This window comes from Ictidomys tridecemlineatus, chromosome 5 (assembly GCF_052094955.1).
Source record: "Ictidomys tridecemlineatus isolate mIctTri1 chromosome 5, mIctTri1.hap1, whole genome shotgun sequence".
In the NCBI taxonomy this organism is placed as follows: Eukaryota; Metazoa; Chordata; class Mammalia; order Rodentia; family Sciuridae; genus Ictidomys; species Ictidomys tridecemlineatus.
Window position 1 is genome coordinate 17,443,122 of NC_135481.1, and position 17,673 is coordinate 17,460,794.

General features: G+C 36.7%; 1 non-coding gene and 1 pseudogene across 1 annotated transcript; one reads left to right on the forward strand and one right to left on the reverse strand.

The window, feature by feature from the left end:
- Window positions 1-72, forward strand: Trnaq-cug (transfer RNA glutamine (anticodon CUG)). Its single transcript has one exon. It is a non-coding gene; the product is annotated as a tRNA-Gln (tRNA).
- Window positions 73-13,172: 13,100 nt separating this feature from the next.
- Window positions 13,173-13,689, reverse strand: LOC101970970 (protein MIX23 pseudogene; annotated as a pseudogene).
- Window positions 13,690-17,673: the final 3,984 nt, after the last annotated feature.

Here is a 17,673-nt window from a genome sequence, read left to right on the forward strand (position 1 = left end):
GGTTCCATGGTGTAATGGTTAGCACTCTGGACTCTGAATCCAGCGATCCGAGTTCAAATCTCGGTGGAACCTGTACCCTTAACTTTTTAATAATTCGTTTACGATCTTAAGAAATTAAACTACTGCCATGTATCGAGCCTTGAATTAAGTGAAATATAATCTTTGCCTATAAAAAACACAAATTTCCTCATTCTGTTCAGGATCCACTGCCTGGAGGTTTGATAATTAGCTACTTTTTTAAAACCAGAGCCCTCTGCCAAGCCCTTGATTCAGAAGCTTTAACAAAACCATCTATTTTGCTGGAATTTTCTTCACTCAGCTTCAGTCAAGGGCAGGCGCTTCTCACCCACTCCTCTCCGGAAATCTCTCAAACTATCTCCAGATGTCACTCAGAGAACTTCGCCCACCCTCCTCATCAAGATTCATCAAGAACTTCTTGAGCCCTGTTTGTTGGCCTCTGAGCTAAGCCCGTTTTCATAACTAACTTCATCTAACACGCAGAGCAATGGATGGCTTTGCGGAATCTGCATTTTAGGGGAAATGTCAATTCTGGTCAAACCTCAGAGCCTCCTTGTATTTGAAAGGAATCTTGAATTACAGAATTCCCAAATATCTTTCCCACTTATTATCCTCTGCCATCTATATGCAAACTCTCAATTTAGACTGTTGAACAAGAGTGTAGAAGAGAGAATGGCTCCTTCACGCTTGTCCTCTTTCCTGTTCCTGGCAACTGAATGTTAGGTTACGTGACTGTAAGGAATTAAGCTTACACATAGAATAAGTTGCTAATCAATTGACCTTAAATAAGGATACTACTCTTGATTATCTGAGTAGGCCCGATGACCTTTAAAAGTGGAAAACGGAGCTGGGGTTGTGGCTTTGTGGTCGGACACTTGCCTAGCACTGGGTTTGATCTTCAGCACCCCATAAAAATAAATAAAATAATGTCCATCTACAGCTAAAAAATCTTTAAAAAGAAAAAATGGAAAACAGAAGCAAAAGAGGTCAGAGTGATGTGGTGTGACAAGACCTAAACTCACCTTTGAAGATGGAGGAAGGGGGCCAGGAGCCTAGGATTTCTGCCAGTATAAGGTGACAAGAGGTTCATCTAAAGTTCTAAATACTCCCAGGAGGTGAGCATTTAAGCTAGGAGAGATGCATGATATTCCTTAAGCAGCAAAATATTTGTAGGATATCTGTGTGCCACTGATTATTTCTCAGACAATCCCAGTGCTTAACTCACATTAGATAGACAAGATGGACCCACAAAAGGCAGACTGCCAGTAACCAGACATTTCAGGAGTAACTAACAGCTCAGAGAAACAGATAATTAGGAAGGACTCCCTGGAGGGAGAGGAACTAGCACTAAACCCTGAAGGAGGGAGCAAGGAAGGAAAATCATTTTGGGAAGTGAGTGGAGGAAATAGGTTATAAATATGTTGAGCAAAGCCATGAATGCCAGAATCATCATGAACTTTTCCTTTTAAGTCATTTGTTTCTCATTGTGTGTTCTGAGAAGGACAAAGTGTTCCTCAAAAGAAGAGTTGCATGGTCAAGTGAAATTGAGAACAACTACATAGTCTCCCCCATTAGAGATTCCCTTTGCACTTTGGCATTTTAAAGTCTATAGATATTCCCCTCTGAAGAAATATTTTTTAACAGTGTTTAACACAACATTTCTCACTTCAACACACTACAGAAGTATTTTTCTTTTTTAATTTCTTTTTTTGCAGTTGTAACTGGACAAGAATGCCTTTATTTTATTTATTTTTTTATGCAGTGCTGAGGATCAAACCCAGTGCCTCACAAGTGCTAGGCAAGCCACTCTACCACTGAGCTAAATCCCCAGCCCAGAATTGTTTTTCTATGGGATACTGTTAGCATCCTTCTGAACACTCTGTGGGAATAAAAAAAGATTTGTGGACAGGGATGATTGAAATAAACCTGGTCTTAGGGAAAGTAAGTGACTGTGAACTGCAGGACTGGGGTAAAGAAAGACTGGAGGGATGAATATCAGAAGTCTACTTGCAATCTGCAGGACACAAGTTAATAGAAATGGGGTGGAGCCATGGGAATAAATAAAGAAAAAGGTTGTGTGGGGAGAAAAATAGTAGATTCCATGGACAAAGAAGAGAATTGGGGTTTTACTTTCTTGTTTTTGTTTTTTAAGAAGGGTAGTGATTACTTGATGCTTCTTTTCTAATTAATCAAGAAATACAGGCTAGATATGGTGGCCTATGCCTGTAATCCCAGCACTTTTGGAGGCCAAGACAGGAGGATTCTAAGTTTAAAAACAGCCTTGACAATTTAGCGAGACCCTGTCCCAAAATAAAATATAAAACGGGCTAGGGATGTAATTCAGTGGTGGAGCACCCCTAGGATTAATCCCCAGTACCACAAAAAAAAATGGACCCCATTCTTTTTTAAAGAGAAAGAGAGAATTTTTAATATTTATTTTTTAGTTCTCAGCGGACACAACATCTTTGTTTGTATGTGGTGCTGAGGATCGAACCCTGGTCGCACTCATGCCAGGCGAGCCTACTACCGCTTGAGCCACATCCCCAGCCCCATGGACCCCATTCTTAATGTAAGCAATTTAAATGTACAGAAGCATAAAAATTTAGATCCTTCACTGCTTTAATTCTTCTCCCAAACCCAGAGGTGACTACTACGTATAATATATGTTATTATTACATATTTTATGTATTATTTATTATGTATGTACACACATATATACATGTATATGTAAATAATATCAGGTTGTATGTTCTGTTCTTCATCTTGGATATCTTTCCATATTAGTCCATACAGACTTAGCTATTTTGCTGCATAGTTTTCTTTAGCAAGGTTGTATCATAGTTTGTACAAACATTGCCATTCTCTTTCCTGTAGATATGGCAAATGTTGAGGATTTACTAAATTAAAACCTATTTCCAAATCATTTCTTCCTTGCCCATTTCCACTAGAAAGGCTGGAAAAGACAAATATTCATTTTTTTCCAGCTATCCTAAAGAAGCAGCCATGTGGGAATTCTGGCCAATAACACCCAAGCCTAAATCTAAGGAATCTAGGAAGGTTTTTCCTGGTTAGAGATAGAGGGTTTCCACTTTATCTCTCTTTCTTCCAACTATAAATAGGATGTGGTATCCCATCCATGTGGCATTTCCCTTCACCCCAGAGAACCAGTTCAAACCTAATTGCCATCATTGAGCTGTACTATTCACCAAAATACAAACATTGAATTCCAGCAATATGTTTAATTCATGCCCAATAATTGTCACTTTTTTGCCTGTTATATATGTCAAAAATATTTTATCCAAATCTACCACCTAACTTTTTTTTTTTTTTTTTTGCTGGGGGAGGTGTCTGCTTTTTGGTTGTTTATTGAGACTGGGTCTCACTATGTTGCCTAAGCTGGCCTTGAACTCCAAGCTCAAATGATCCTCCTGCCTCATCCTGGGATCACAGGTGTACTGCATTGTGCTCAGTTATCACCTGACTTTTAATTTGTTTACGATGCCTTTTTCCATACAGAAATTTTACATAGTAATTTCATTAAATCTCTTTCAGTCATTTCTCTTATGGCTTCTGTATGTTATATTTTGCATAAAGTTTTTCCATGCCAAGAATACTCTAAAATTTTTCTTCTTCAAATATTTTTATAATGTTTTTCTCCATCTGGATTTGACTTATATTAAGCGTGATGTGAAATAGGAATCTAAATTAATTCTTTCTAAATGGTTAACCAATTATTTCACCATCATTTATTTAAATATTCTACTTCCCTCCACTTATTTGAAATGTCTAATTATTTTCAGTGCATTCACATCGATGAGTGAATCTGTTCTTGAATCTTTCATATTAGAGTTTTGACTAGGTTTTCATTACTAATCATTAAAAACCAAATTCATTCAAAAACCAAATATTAATTTGAATATGATATATGAAGTATGAGATTCTGCCTATGGAGATGCAAAAAAGTCAGATATATGAAGTTAATCTCTACTTGGAAGAAAAATCAATAGAAAAAGGGAAGTGAGGATAACCAAAAAAAAAAAAAAAAACACTCCAGCAGCCACAAAGGCACGGCTCTTCAGTTGTCCCTTCAAAACAGACCCCATTGTAAGAAATGTATTTGGCCTCCAGCAGCCACACCTCCAAAATCCATTTCAGTGTTCACACTGAAGCCGCACTCCCTCTGGACCCTCCCAATGACTGAACACAGTGGGGCTATAGAGCTGGATCTTTTCTGTCCCAAGAGAGGCTCTTCTAAAAGGCAGCCTTTCTGGAGGTTTCCATTGGTCTAGATGAGATTTTCTCAGAATCATATAACAGTCTAAAGCTTTTCCTACCCAAATACTCCTTCCTTTTCTCTCTTCTTGCATAGATATTGAAACTGCATGGTGGTTGGAAGGCCCTCCCTCTCCCTTTTGTTCTTTTTTTTAATATATATTTTTTAGTTGTTGATAAACCTTTATTTTATTCATATGTGGTGCTGAGAACCCAATGCCTCATACATGCTAGCAAGCACTCTATCACTGAGCTACAACTCCAGCCCCTCCCCTTTGATTTTTATAGGTATTTTCCCCAAAAGAATCTCTTGCACTTCTCATTCATCTGGTATCTGTTTTCATAGGACCTTACCTGATACCTTGTCATTGGTCTAGAGTTCTCCTCCTATGCCAGTATCACAGTGCTTCAATTATTATATGTTTGATATAATTGAACCAGTGCTTCAATTTCTTATAGATGGTATTAAATAAGTAAATCTTTGTATAGTGCTTTAGAATAGTATCTGACACATAGTAGGAGACATATGTACTTGGCAAATAAAAATAAATGTGGAAATTCCCTGTCAATGTTTATTCTTCCTAAACATTGATTATTTTAAAGGACTTTCTCTTTCAAATGAACTTTAAACTTCTTAAGATCCATAAAGATTTATATCAAAGTTTTGGCTAGGGTTTCATTATAAATCATTAAAATCAAAATTCTTTCAGGAAACAAAATACAGAAAGTTGGACATGATGTACAGAAATATGAGATTCTGCCTGTGGACATGCAAAAAAGTCAGAGAGAGATCTGAGGTTTAATCTTTATTTGGAAGAATGATCAATAGAAAAAGGGAAGTGAGGATAAAAAAACAGAAAAAGCAAAAATGCTGACCTTAGTTTCAAGCATGTCTATCTTAAATAGTCAATAGAAAAACAAACAAAAAAAAGAATAAAAAGCATATAAATATAGATTTTAAAACATCTTAGAGAGACTGAGGTGGTAGCTCAGTAGTAGAGCACTTGCCTAGCATGTATGAGGCACTGGGTTCAATTCTCAGCAATGCATATAAATAAATAAAATAAAGGCCCATTGACAATTTAAAAATACATTTAAAAAATAAAACATTTAGAATATGTGGGGGAAATGCCCTGGACTACATCCTTTGCATCCTCAAGGCAACAATACATGGTTGATTAAAAACCAAGTGAGGCCAGACACAATGGTTTGCACACCTATAATCCCAGCTGCTTGGGAGGCTGAGGCAGGGGAATTGAGAGTTCAAAGCCAGCCTCAGCAAAAGCAAATCTCTAAGCAACTCAGTGAGACCCTGTCTGTAAGTAAAATACAAAATAGGGCTGGGGATGTGGTTCAGTGGTTCATTGACCCTGATTCCATCCCCAGTACCAAAGGGGAAAAAAAAAAAAAAACAAGTGGACCCTGCTAGGGCTGTGTTTGAACATCTGCTCAGCCACTCACTTGCTGTTTCAACTTTAATAATTTTTCTAATCCAGCGGAACCTCAGCTGCTTATCTGCAAAATGGGAACAAGGATAAAGAACTGAAATAATATATGTATAGTTCTTAGCTTCATTCTTGGAACATAGTAAATATTCCACCAATTCATTCATTTTCAACAGGGATCGTTTGCTATTGGCATCTAGTAGGTAGAGATTAGGGGCACTGCTAAGCAGCCTAAAATGCACAGGAGAGCCCCCATGATGAAAGGAATTACCTGGCCCAAAATGTCAATAGTGCCAAGGTTGAGAAGCATGAGTCAATAGTAAGAATCCAGGCCAAAGCCAGCTGTGGGAAAGGATCAGAATGGTGTGAGCATCACCTCCATCCTAGCTCACTTTTGAAATTGTTGAGCACACTCCCTAGGCCTCAGAATGCCTAGAGACAGACATGCCTCCCTACAGAATTCCATAAGGTAGAACCCAAGGCCTGATGTAAAAGATTTCCATATGTGGTTTCTATTTGTTAAGACATTGCCTATGTTTGTTTTGTTCTATAATGGCAGAGTCGAATAGCTGTGGCGGAGACCTTCTGGTCCAAAACATGAAAATACCCTCTGCCTGGTAAACAGACTTCAGTGCACTATTTCTGGACCCAAAGGAATTTTACAGTGTTATTCACTTTATCTGTTTATCTGTTAATCTCTACATACCAATTTCATGTACTTTTTTGTAGTTATACTAGGTCTATTCCACAATAAAAAAAACTTTTGAGAGAAAGAAGAAAACAGATCTTATGAAGTGGTAAAATTCATCTTCTGTGCTTTTTATCTTTCTTATTGAGGATATTGTGAGGTGACAAATTTTATACAAGATCAAGAAAACTCTTAAACTTTATCTGATGATAGTCAATAGAGTACCAGTTATTCTTAGGGAAAGCAATGATAATATATATTTTTATGTAAATATTTTTATTGTTTAAAATATATGCCTTTTACATATAGATTAAAATTTATATTATAGACAACTTTTTGTTTATGCCCAAATACTATGTAGTTCAATTATAGACTTTTTCTATAACGTGAAATTAGAATCAAAATAACATCTAACTTTTTTTATATGAGTTTACTCTTCACATTTTCTTAGCCTTTTAGGTTTGGTGCTCAGAGATTATAAATCATATGGCACAAAAATGTAAAAGGACGGATACAAATCAAGAGTATAAACCCATAAAATGGAAAAAATATTTAAAAATCAAACTATGTAAAGAACTCTTATAACTCAACAATAACAAAGAAACCAACAGCCAATTCAAAAACAGGCAAAGGACTTAAATAGTCATTTCTCCAAAGATTTCCAAATGGCCAGTGAGCATGTGAAAAGATGCTTAATATTATTAGTCATTAAGAAATGCAAATCAAGGGCTGGGATTTCGGCTCAGTAGTACAACACTCACCTGGCACAAGTAAGGCACTAGGTTTGATCCTCAGCACCACATAAAAATAAATAAGTAAAATAAAGGTATTGTGTCCATCTACAGCTAAAAATAAAAAAAAAGAAATGTAAGCCAAAACCACAAACCCAATCAGATGGCTATTATAATTTTAAGACAAATATAAATGTTGGAGAGAACGAGGAGAAATTGGAAACCTCAGCATTTCTAGGGAGGATGTAAAATGTGTAAACACTGTGTAAAACAGTTTGATGGTTCCTTAAAAATTAAATATAGTCAGCTCCTGTGGTGCACACCTATAATATCAGCTACATGGGAAATTGAAACAGGAGGGTCACAAGTTAAAGTTGAGCTTGGTAAACTTAGCAAGACCCTGTCTCCAAATAAAATATAAATGGGGCTGGGAATAAATAAGTAGGGCTCAATCATGTAGCTTGGTGGTAGAGTACCACTGGGTTCAATCCCCAAGTTCACTGAAAAACTTTTTTAAAAAGAGTTGGGGATGTAGTCAGTGGTTGAGCACTTGTCTTACGTGCACAAGGCCTTGATTTCAATCCCTAGTATCGGAAAAAAAAATTAAACATATAATCATATGATTCAACAATTCCACTTCTAGAATTTCAGAAGAATTGAAAGCAAGGATTCAAGCAATACATCCATGTGAATTGAAATGACACAAATGAACAAATAGGTTATGATTTCACTTGTCTGAGGTACCTAGACTAAGTACATTCATAGAGAGAGAAAGTACAATGGTGGTTGCCAGCGGGTGAGGAGTGGGGAAAGGGGTGTTATTGTTTAATGGGCACAGGGTTTCTGTTTGGAATGATGAAAAAATTCTGGAAATGAACAGTGATGACAGTTTTCAACATTGTGAATATACTTAATGACACTGAATTATACACTTACAAGAGTTATGATGAAAAATTTTGTTTTATATACATTTTGCCACAGGGGGGAAGAAAACTAAAAGGAATCTGGATCTCATTTCTTTTTTTTAATATTTATTTTTTAGTTGTAGTTGGACACAATTATTTTATTTTATTTATTTATATGTGATGCTGAGGATGGAACCCAGGGCCTCGCACTTGCCAGGTGAGCACTCCACCGATGGGCCAGGACCCCAGCCCTGGATCTCATTTCTTAATGAGATCAGGAAAAAGGGACAGATGGTGATACAGGACTGGAACAGGCTGAGATCCTCAATCTTCCCAGGATCCCTGTCTCTCTGGGACAATTTGCCTCATTCCTGACAGCCTCCCACAATTCCTGTGAACTGGATGGCTTTCTGTTCACCCTCATCCACACTCATCCCCCAAATGTGATGTGGCTCAGTGGTAAAGTGCCTCTGGCTTCAATCCCCAGTATCATAAATAAATAAAGCCACAATACTAAATTGGTCAGGACAAACAAAGAACAGATAAAGGTGACACTTACAGATGTAGATCCAAAGCTTAGAACAGAGAAATGATTACTATACAATCCAGTCAATCCACTCCTAGGTATTTATCCAAAATAAATGAAAGTCCTATATAGTCACACAAAAACCTGTATGTAAATGTTCTTAGCAGCCTGTTTTTGTGATAGTAAAGAACTGGCAGTAACCCAAATTTCCATCAACAGGTGAATGGGGAAGTAGCTCAGTGCAAATTTTATGTATGCAAATTTTAGTATAGCCACACTATGTAACACTACTCTGCAAAAAAAAAAAGGAAAGAATTGCTGATAAAGTGGGTGGAGAATTGCAAGAATTGCAAAAGTGGATGAATTTCAAGATAAGCATGCTGAGTGAGAGAAGCCAGAGGAAAGGAGCACATGTTGTATGATTCTAGAAGTCTACAGACTTAAATAAGGTCTGCAGAATGCAAATGACCTATAGTGACAGAAAAGAGATCAGAAGTTGTCTGGGGACAAAGCCAAAGAAAGGTAAAGGAACTAAAAGGCATGAAGACATTTGCTGGGATGGTGCTATGATCATTATCTTGAAGTAGTGATTGTTTCACAGGTGTACACTCATTGAATTTCATACTTTAAACATGTGCATTTCTGTTTTGGGGAAAAGAGAGCAAGAGGGAGGTAAAGAAAGAATAGCTTTTGATCCTCCCCATTTGGGGAACATGGGTTTACTAGAAGCAAGGGACATTTAATCCCCTAAATATTTTGAGATAGGGTCTTGCTAAATTGCCAAGGCTAGCCTCAAACTTGATATCCTCCTAACTTAGCCTCCTGAGTCACTAGGATTAGAGGCATGTGCCATCATACCTGGCCCCATTTGTTGTTTTGTGATGGAATCTTACCGTGTTGCACAGGCTGGTCTCCAACTCCTGGGTTCAATCAATCCTCCTGCCTCAGCCTCCTGCGTGGCTGGAGCTACCACCAAGCCTGGTTCCATCTATGACATTCTTCAATACAAAGTTAGGTTACATAGATATCAAAAATCACGATCACTACTGTGTGCAGTAGCTATAGTCCCAGCTATTCAGAGGCTGAAGTGTAAGATAACTTGAGCCCAGGGGTTCCCATTTAGCTTGGGAAAACAGACTTCTCATAAATACATACATACATACATACATACATAAATTGCCATTGCCACTCTAACATGTACTAATCACTAAGTCACCTGCAAGACTCCTTTTCAGTATCTCTAGGTTATGTCCCTTTCCATTCCCACAACAATTTAGATTGTTTCAATCTAAATCCTCTTTCCCTGCTGTTTGGTTACAATCTACTCTTACTCTCAATTTTCTCCCCATTCAGTCTAACATGAAGGTGACTATCAGAATAATCTTGACAAAAGACATATCCTACTACATGACACCTATTATTCAAGCCATCATTAAAAATCTGTGTTGCCAGGTGCCATATCCCAGCAGCTGAGGAGGTTGAACAGGAAGACAGGAGTTCAAAACCAGCCTCAGTAAATTAGCAAGGCCCTAAGCTACTCAGAGAGACCCTGTTTCTAAATAAAAAATACAAAATAGGGCTGGGAATTTGGCTCAGTAGTCGAGTGCTCCAGAGTTTAATCCCTGGTACCCCCCACCTCCGCAAAAAAAAAGCTGTGTATATCCACACAGCCTGAAAACAAAAGGTTATAAAAATAAAATGATAGCAGTGGTTATCCCTGTGAAGTAGGATAATGGATGAGTTTTTAGTCTTTTGTTTCTATGTTTTATATATTTTGTGGGAGTTTTTTTTCTAATAAAAATATCCTTGTTGATTTTACTTGTTATAAAATGAATGAACACTTGCTGTAAAACATTCAAGCAACACAAACAATTTGGAAATAAAGTAAATTTGGAAAGTGGAGTTTGTTTGCTCCCGGTCACTAACACTGTGGTTGTGTCCCCAACATTCAACCAACCCTTCTATCCAAGAGGCAGTTTGGGCGGGATTACTCCTACCCAAAGCTTCAGGGATGGCTTCTGGAATGACCTAAACCAGCGATTCTCAAGCCTAATATCCAAACTCTGATATTGTAACCAACATTTTATAGCACAGCCTTTACCATCCTGACTTATAAAATCAATAGAACTTATGATAGACTTCTGGCACACAAAATTCTTTTAAAGTTAGGAGCCGAGTTTACTGGTATTTATTTTATTATTTTGCTTCATAACATATGTGTGTTCGCAGGTGTGTGTATAATACTATATAATCCATTTTAACTGTTGGACACATACAATTACAGAGGAAAACATCACAACTGAAGAAATATGTCAGACACCATTTTAAAGAGGCTTCTGAGTGTTGAATGGGTAATTTTAATATCTGTATAATGCTGCAAATATAAAGGAGAAATAAGACAATAACTCATGAAAAAATAATATATACTTCAATATGTACGTGCTTGAGCACAACCATAATGGAAGACATAATGAGGTAATTAGATACTTGCACCTCATAGCAGAATCACCATTTATGCCACAGTATGTATGAAGCAGCTACTGTGTGTCAGGCACTGTTTATTAGAAAGGCAGACAAAAGTCCCTGCCTCACAGAGCAAACATTCTAGTAACTTGGTAGGAGATAGACATCAAGCAATCAACATAATACACAAGTAAGTTTGGTTTGTTTTGCTTTGCTTTGCTTTGCTTTTATGTTTGATGGGAACCAGGGTTTAAAATTTATACATAAATTGATTTTGGAATAGTGGTTCTTTTTGGAGAGTTGTAAGAGAAATTTACTAAGATGTTTAATATATTTGAGGTGGAGGTTTAATTTCTTTTTTTGTGTGTGTGGGGGATAACAGGGATTGAATCTAAGGCACTTAACCACTGAACCACATCCTCAGCCCTTTTTCATAATTTATTTAGAGACAGTCTCCCTAAATTGCTTATGTCCTCACTAAGTGGCTGAGGCTGCCTTTGAACTCATGATCTTCCTTGCCTTAGCCTCCCAAGCAGCTGAGATTACAGGCATGCACCACTGCAACCCATTGATACATTTTATGGGGAAAAAAAAAATAGGACAATTGGGAGGTGGGTAGCAGATTGTAGTTTAAAGTAGAATGGTCAAGGCAGCCCTCACTAGAAGGTACACTCAAAAGTTGTGAGGAAGTGGATCATGCAAATTGTCTAGGGAGAAATTATCCTGGCAAGTAGAACAACCAGTGCAAAGATTCTAAAGCAACTTACTTAGCAAGTGTATGGTTTCTAAGTGGACCAGGGAAATGGATTGGAGAAAGTGGTATAAGTAAAAGCAGAAGTAGGAAACGAATCAGAGAAAGTAAAACAAGTAGATCTCCAAGGGCCTCACAGGCCTTTGTAAGACTTGTACTCTGAGCAGAATGGTGAAACATTAGAAGGCTTTGAGCACAGGAGTGATATGATCTGACCTACATTTTTAAAGGAAAATTCTGACTGCTGTGTTGAAAATAGATTTTAGGCGAATAAGGGAGGGAGCAGGGAGACCAGTTGAGAGGTGGTTAAGAACCCAAGCAAGAAATGAATGCAACACAACTTCAAATTCAGACTGATATTCAGTACCGTATTTCATAGAATCTAAGACATCATTGATTGTAGGATATATCCTGATTTCAGAGATGTTAAAATATGCAGCGTGAATTACATTATGCAGCGTGAATTGCAATATGCAAGGCTGAATCAGTGACTCAAATACCACAAATGTTCGTGGTTGAAGATATGATTTTTCTGAAATAATGAACAACTTTTGGTAAAGTTCCAAATGTAACAAAGTACTATTTTTCTCAATTTACCCATTAACCCCATATAAGAAATTTAATTATATTAAAACCACACTAAATAGTTCATATTTATATAAAAATACAGTTTGAGTCTAGATTCAAATTATTATACACAAATTTTAAAAATCTGCCTTAATGCATATTATAAGTTGTGTAGGGTGTAGGAAAATTCTGAAATGTATTTGTCCCACAATTGAAACCTAATCCCCCTGGCCTACATTCTCTAAATGCTCAATCATTGTGACAACCAAAACTTTTCCCCAAATTTCAAGAGGTCTGTAGAATGGGATGCCAGCATAGTTCATATTCAGGAACAGACTCATGACCACTACTATGGTCCCCAGGGTTATGGTCCTTTCAGAGGGAAGCCAGGGGCTGCTTGTGGGATGGGGGAGGAGAGATACCCTTTCCTATCTGAGTGCACTCTAGCCCTCCTACCACCAGAGGGAGCCTGCCTTTAGATAAGGCCCTAACCATTTTTAAATTCTTTATTTTTAAAAAGTTTTTTCTGTTGTTGAGGATCAAACCTATGGCCTTGAGTATGCTATACAAATGCTCCACCACTAAACTACACCCCAGCCCTAAAGCTCAATTATATTTATTTTTATATTATTTAACCAATCTGCTTTTTTTTCCAGAAAATTATTTTAATAATTATAAAACAGTTTTTTACAAAATCAGTATAAAATAGCAATTGATTATTTTATGATTATCAGATTATTTAGACTTGAGGTCTTGGCTAAGTGGGGCTGAAATCAACAAAAGGTCTTGGACTGTTGGCTCAGAAATCATTCTAAGAAGCCCACCTGTTGATGTCTGTCGTGCTTAGCTCTCATGAGATGACCCGGTTCTTCTTTTAAAAAAAGGTTCTCTCTGTATTCATTCTTTGGAGGCTTGAAGTGAATTCGGCAGCGTTCATTAAACACCTTTCAGCTCCTGTCATTTACCACTTCTTCAACATTCAGTTCTGATTGCATCCACTTCAACTTTGTTCTTTTCTAAGTTGCTTTAATAACGTTAAATCATCCAAATTCTTTTCTCTGTCTTAACGAAGGTTTTTTACTACTTCTGAGGTCTGGGCATACAATTTTTTATAACTTTTTCCCTATTAGCATGAGCTGCCATCAAAGACTCATAAAGTTGTTTACAGGTTTGGCTGGCATCGATTTTCCCTGCAAAGGAAGCCGTTGGAACCGTAGTGTTTAATTCAGGAACTATTCTGCCATCAATTGTCCTTATCACCTTGAGTAATTCCTGGAACTCGGCGAACTCCTCACAGCTCACACTGCCACTGGGCACCGCCATATTCCCAATCTGCTTTTGATAAACCTTTAGATTTTTGCAGTGTTTGAATACTGTAAACAAGTTGCTGCACACAGTGGGGCACACCTGTAATCCCAATAGCTCAGGAGGCTGTGGCAGGAGGATTTGGAGTTCAAAGCCAGCCTCAGCAATTTAGTGAAGCCCTAAATCACGGCATACACACACACACACACACACACACACACACACACACACACACAAACTATAAACATGCTGTAGCGAATATGTTTTCAAATATTTATTTCTTTTGAATACATTTTTAGAAGAAATGCTTTCCCATTAATTGTAGCAATTTTAATTCCTGATTCTCTATGTTCTTAAAAATATAGTATTTTTCATTATTTTTATTTTTGCTGTTTCTCACTTTTATTATAATATAATTTTATTATGCTTTAAAGTGAAATTGGGAATTTTTTAAATGTTTACTAGACAATTTTATTTCTTTTTTTGTGAATTGCCTGTTCAAATCCTTTGTCCCTTTGTCAACCAGGTATTCATCATTTGTCTAATAAAAGCTCTTTATAGAATTAAGGATATTAAGTTATTTCCAATCCTATATGTTAAAAATATTTCCCACAGTTTATTATTGGTGTTTTAGCTTTTTAATGGAATTTTTCATGTCAAGTTTTATTTTTAGCATTAGTTTTCTTATATGAATATCCAATTATCCCAACATCATTTATTGAACAATCCATCATTTCCTGTTGTTTTGAAATATCATTCTTATATCTTAAATTCCCATCCTAAAACTCCATAGTAATGGGTCTACTTTTGAACTTCCCTTTTTTCCATTGATTTTTTTCTACCCATGTATCAGTGCTTCTGGTAATTATTTTCTACCTTAAATATTTTTTCTAAGCTTATATTACATTTATATTTTCTAGGTGAGCTTTAGAAACAATTTGACAAATTACAAAAATATCTATTGGAGGTTTATTTGGATTGCATTGCAGTCAGATTAATTTGTAAAGAAATGATTTTTTTTTTTTAGTTGTAGATGGACATGATACCTTTATTTATTTATATGTGATGCTGGGGATCAAACCCACATGCAAGACAAGCATTCTACCACTGAGCCACAATCCACAATCCCAGTCCCAGGATTTATTTTTTATAACAAGTTTTTCCTTTCATGAAAATATATATCTATTGTTCAAGATAAGTTTTATGCTTTTGAATAAAAATGTATCCTTTTTTCTGCAAAGGTCCTACACATTTTAGGTTAGGTTTATTCAGAAGTATTTTATAGCAGTCGCTATCACAGTGAACCAAATATTTTTCTATCTGGTATATATCTTAGTGTGTTTATTTGTGTGTGTGTGTGTGTGTGTGTGTGTGTGTGTAAACATATTGCTATTTTCTGAATGTGTGTCTTCTCTAAAATTCATACTGAAACTTGGTCCCCAAGTGTGGTATTATTTTGGGAAGTGATTAAATTATAAGGGCACTCCTCATGTAGATAAATGCCATTATAAAGAGGCTTCAGGAAGGGCTTGCCCCTTTTCTTCCCTCCATTTTCTTCCATCTGAGAACACAGCTTTTATCCCCTCCAGGGGATGCATAACAAGATGCCATCTCAGAAGCAGAGACAGCAGCCTTCACTAGAAGCAAACCTTCCAGTACCTTGATGTTGGATTTCCAACCTTCAGATCTGTAGAATATAATTTTCTATTATTTATAAGTTATCCATCCATAGCATTTTGTTATAGCAGCACAAATAAACTAAGACATACACATATACAGAAGCTCCATGATTTACAATGGGGTTATGTTCTAGCAAATCTATCATAGGTTGAAAATAACATTAAATCAAAAATGTATTTAATACCTCTAACCTACCAAGCATGATAGATTAGCAACATAATACACTGTTGTTAACACGTGGCTGACTGGAAGCTGTGGCTTGCTTGCTACAACTGTTCAGTATCCCAAAGAAAGTGTAATACTACATATTACTAGTTAGGAAAATCAAAATTCAGAAATCAAAGTACAGATTCTTCTGAATGAGTATCAGTTTCGCACCATCATAAAGTAACAAAAAAAATTTATAAGTCAAATCATCATCACTTGGGGACCATCTGTATATTGTATATATCCTATTAGCCACCCCACTGGATTCTTTCTTTCTTTTTTTTTTTCTTGGAATTTCCTCAATGAATAATAAAATGGTCTCCAAATAAAAATTTCTTTCATAAGCTGTACCTTTTACTTACTTTTCTTGTCCTATTGCAATAGATAGTCCTTCCAGAAAACATTAACAATGGGACTAGTGGATGGCATCTTTGTCTTGTTTTCCTTTTTAAAAAACATAAGAGCTTTATCGAGATATACTTATTTACAACAAAACTTACCCTTTAAAAGTGTATAATTTGGTGTAATAAGAATTGTAATGCATTCTACTGTCATACATAAATAATAAATAAATAAAATATTTTTTAAAAAGTGTACAATTCAGCATTTTTATTTTTATTTATCTATTTCAGTTTATTATTATTATTATTATTTGTAGTAGTAGTAGTACTGGGGATTTAACCTAGAGGTGCTCTACCACTGAGCTACGTTCCCAGGCCTTTTTTGTTTTTTATTTTAAAACAAGATCTTGCTAAGGTCACCCAGCCTGGCTTCAAAATTGGGATCCTCCTCACTCACCTTCCTGACTCACTGGGATTAGAGACATGCACTACAACTCCTGGGCACAACTCAGTGTTTTTAGAAAGCTAAGGTGAATCCTAAAGGCACTAGCTGCTAGAAGCTGTCAACAACTATATTACTTGCAGCTATATGGCAAGTGTTTCTTTTGTTTTCGTACCAAGGATTGAACTCAGGGGTGTTTAACCACTGATCCACATCCCCAGCCCTTTTATATTTTATCTGGAAACAGGACCTTACTAAGTTGCTGAGGCTGACTTTGAACTCGCAATCCTCCTGCCTCAGCCTCCTGAGATGCTGGGATTACAGACATGCACCACACACCTGGATGGCAAGCATTTCTTTTAGAGATAGGTCTGAGCATTACACCTCATAGTTGCCCTCTTTGTATTGTAATCTTTTACGTATGTGCTATCTCTCATGAGGTTTAGGATATTTTCTTCCTCTTCTTTAAATAATTCTTTGTGCTAGGTGTGGTGGTGCACACCGGTAATCCCATCAGCTTGGGAGGCTGAGGCAGAAGGATCGAGAGTTCAAAGCCAGTCTCAGCAACTTAACAAGGCCCTAAATAACTCAGTGAGACCCTGTCTCTAAACAAAATATGAAAAAGAGCTGGGGTGTGGCTCAGTGGTTCTGTGCCCCTGGATTCACTCTCCGGTACCAAAATAATAATAATAATAATGATAATAATAATAATAATAATAATAATAATAACTCTTTGTATCTCTAAAAGTGCCTAGCATAACTTCTGCCCATGATATAACTTTATTATATATGTATAATAAATTACTAATTACCTGCCTGTTGATTTAAGGACCTTTATTTAATGTGGGCAGAAAAGTGTAAAACACAGTTCTTACCAATAATGTGTAAATGTATTGAAAGACCTAAGCAATCTCACTCTACTTGGGACCTCATTTTGCTCTGAAACTTAACCTCTGACCTACTGTAATCCTAAAGTCAGGAAAATACCTCAGAAAAGCTCTGTGGAAACAGTTCCCGGAAAAGCCACAGATGGAGATCACCTAAGATAGGCCAAGATATCGAAATATCTGAAATTCCAGATGGCCCCCACCTAGGTGTGGTGACCAATATCTAAACTAGAAGTCCTGCACGTACTCCCCTTGCGACATCCTCACTATTTAAACCAATCAATTTTAAGTGTCAACCCCTTGAACTAACCAATAATTCTTTCCAGATTCTTTCCCGCCACTTGATACGCTAATCATGTTTTAGAGTTGTTTTATGATTTTCCCGTGGTGTGTGATGATTTGCTAAGAGATGCTATGAAATATGTGAAGTCCCTGCCTTCCCCAA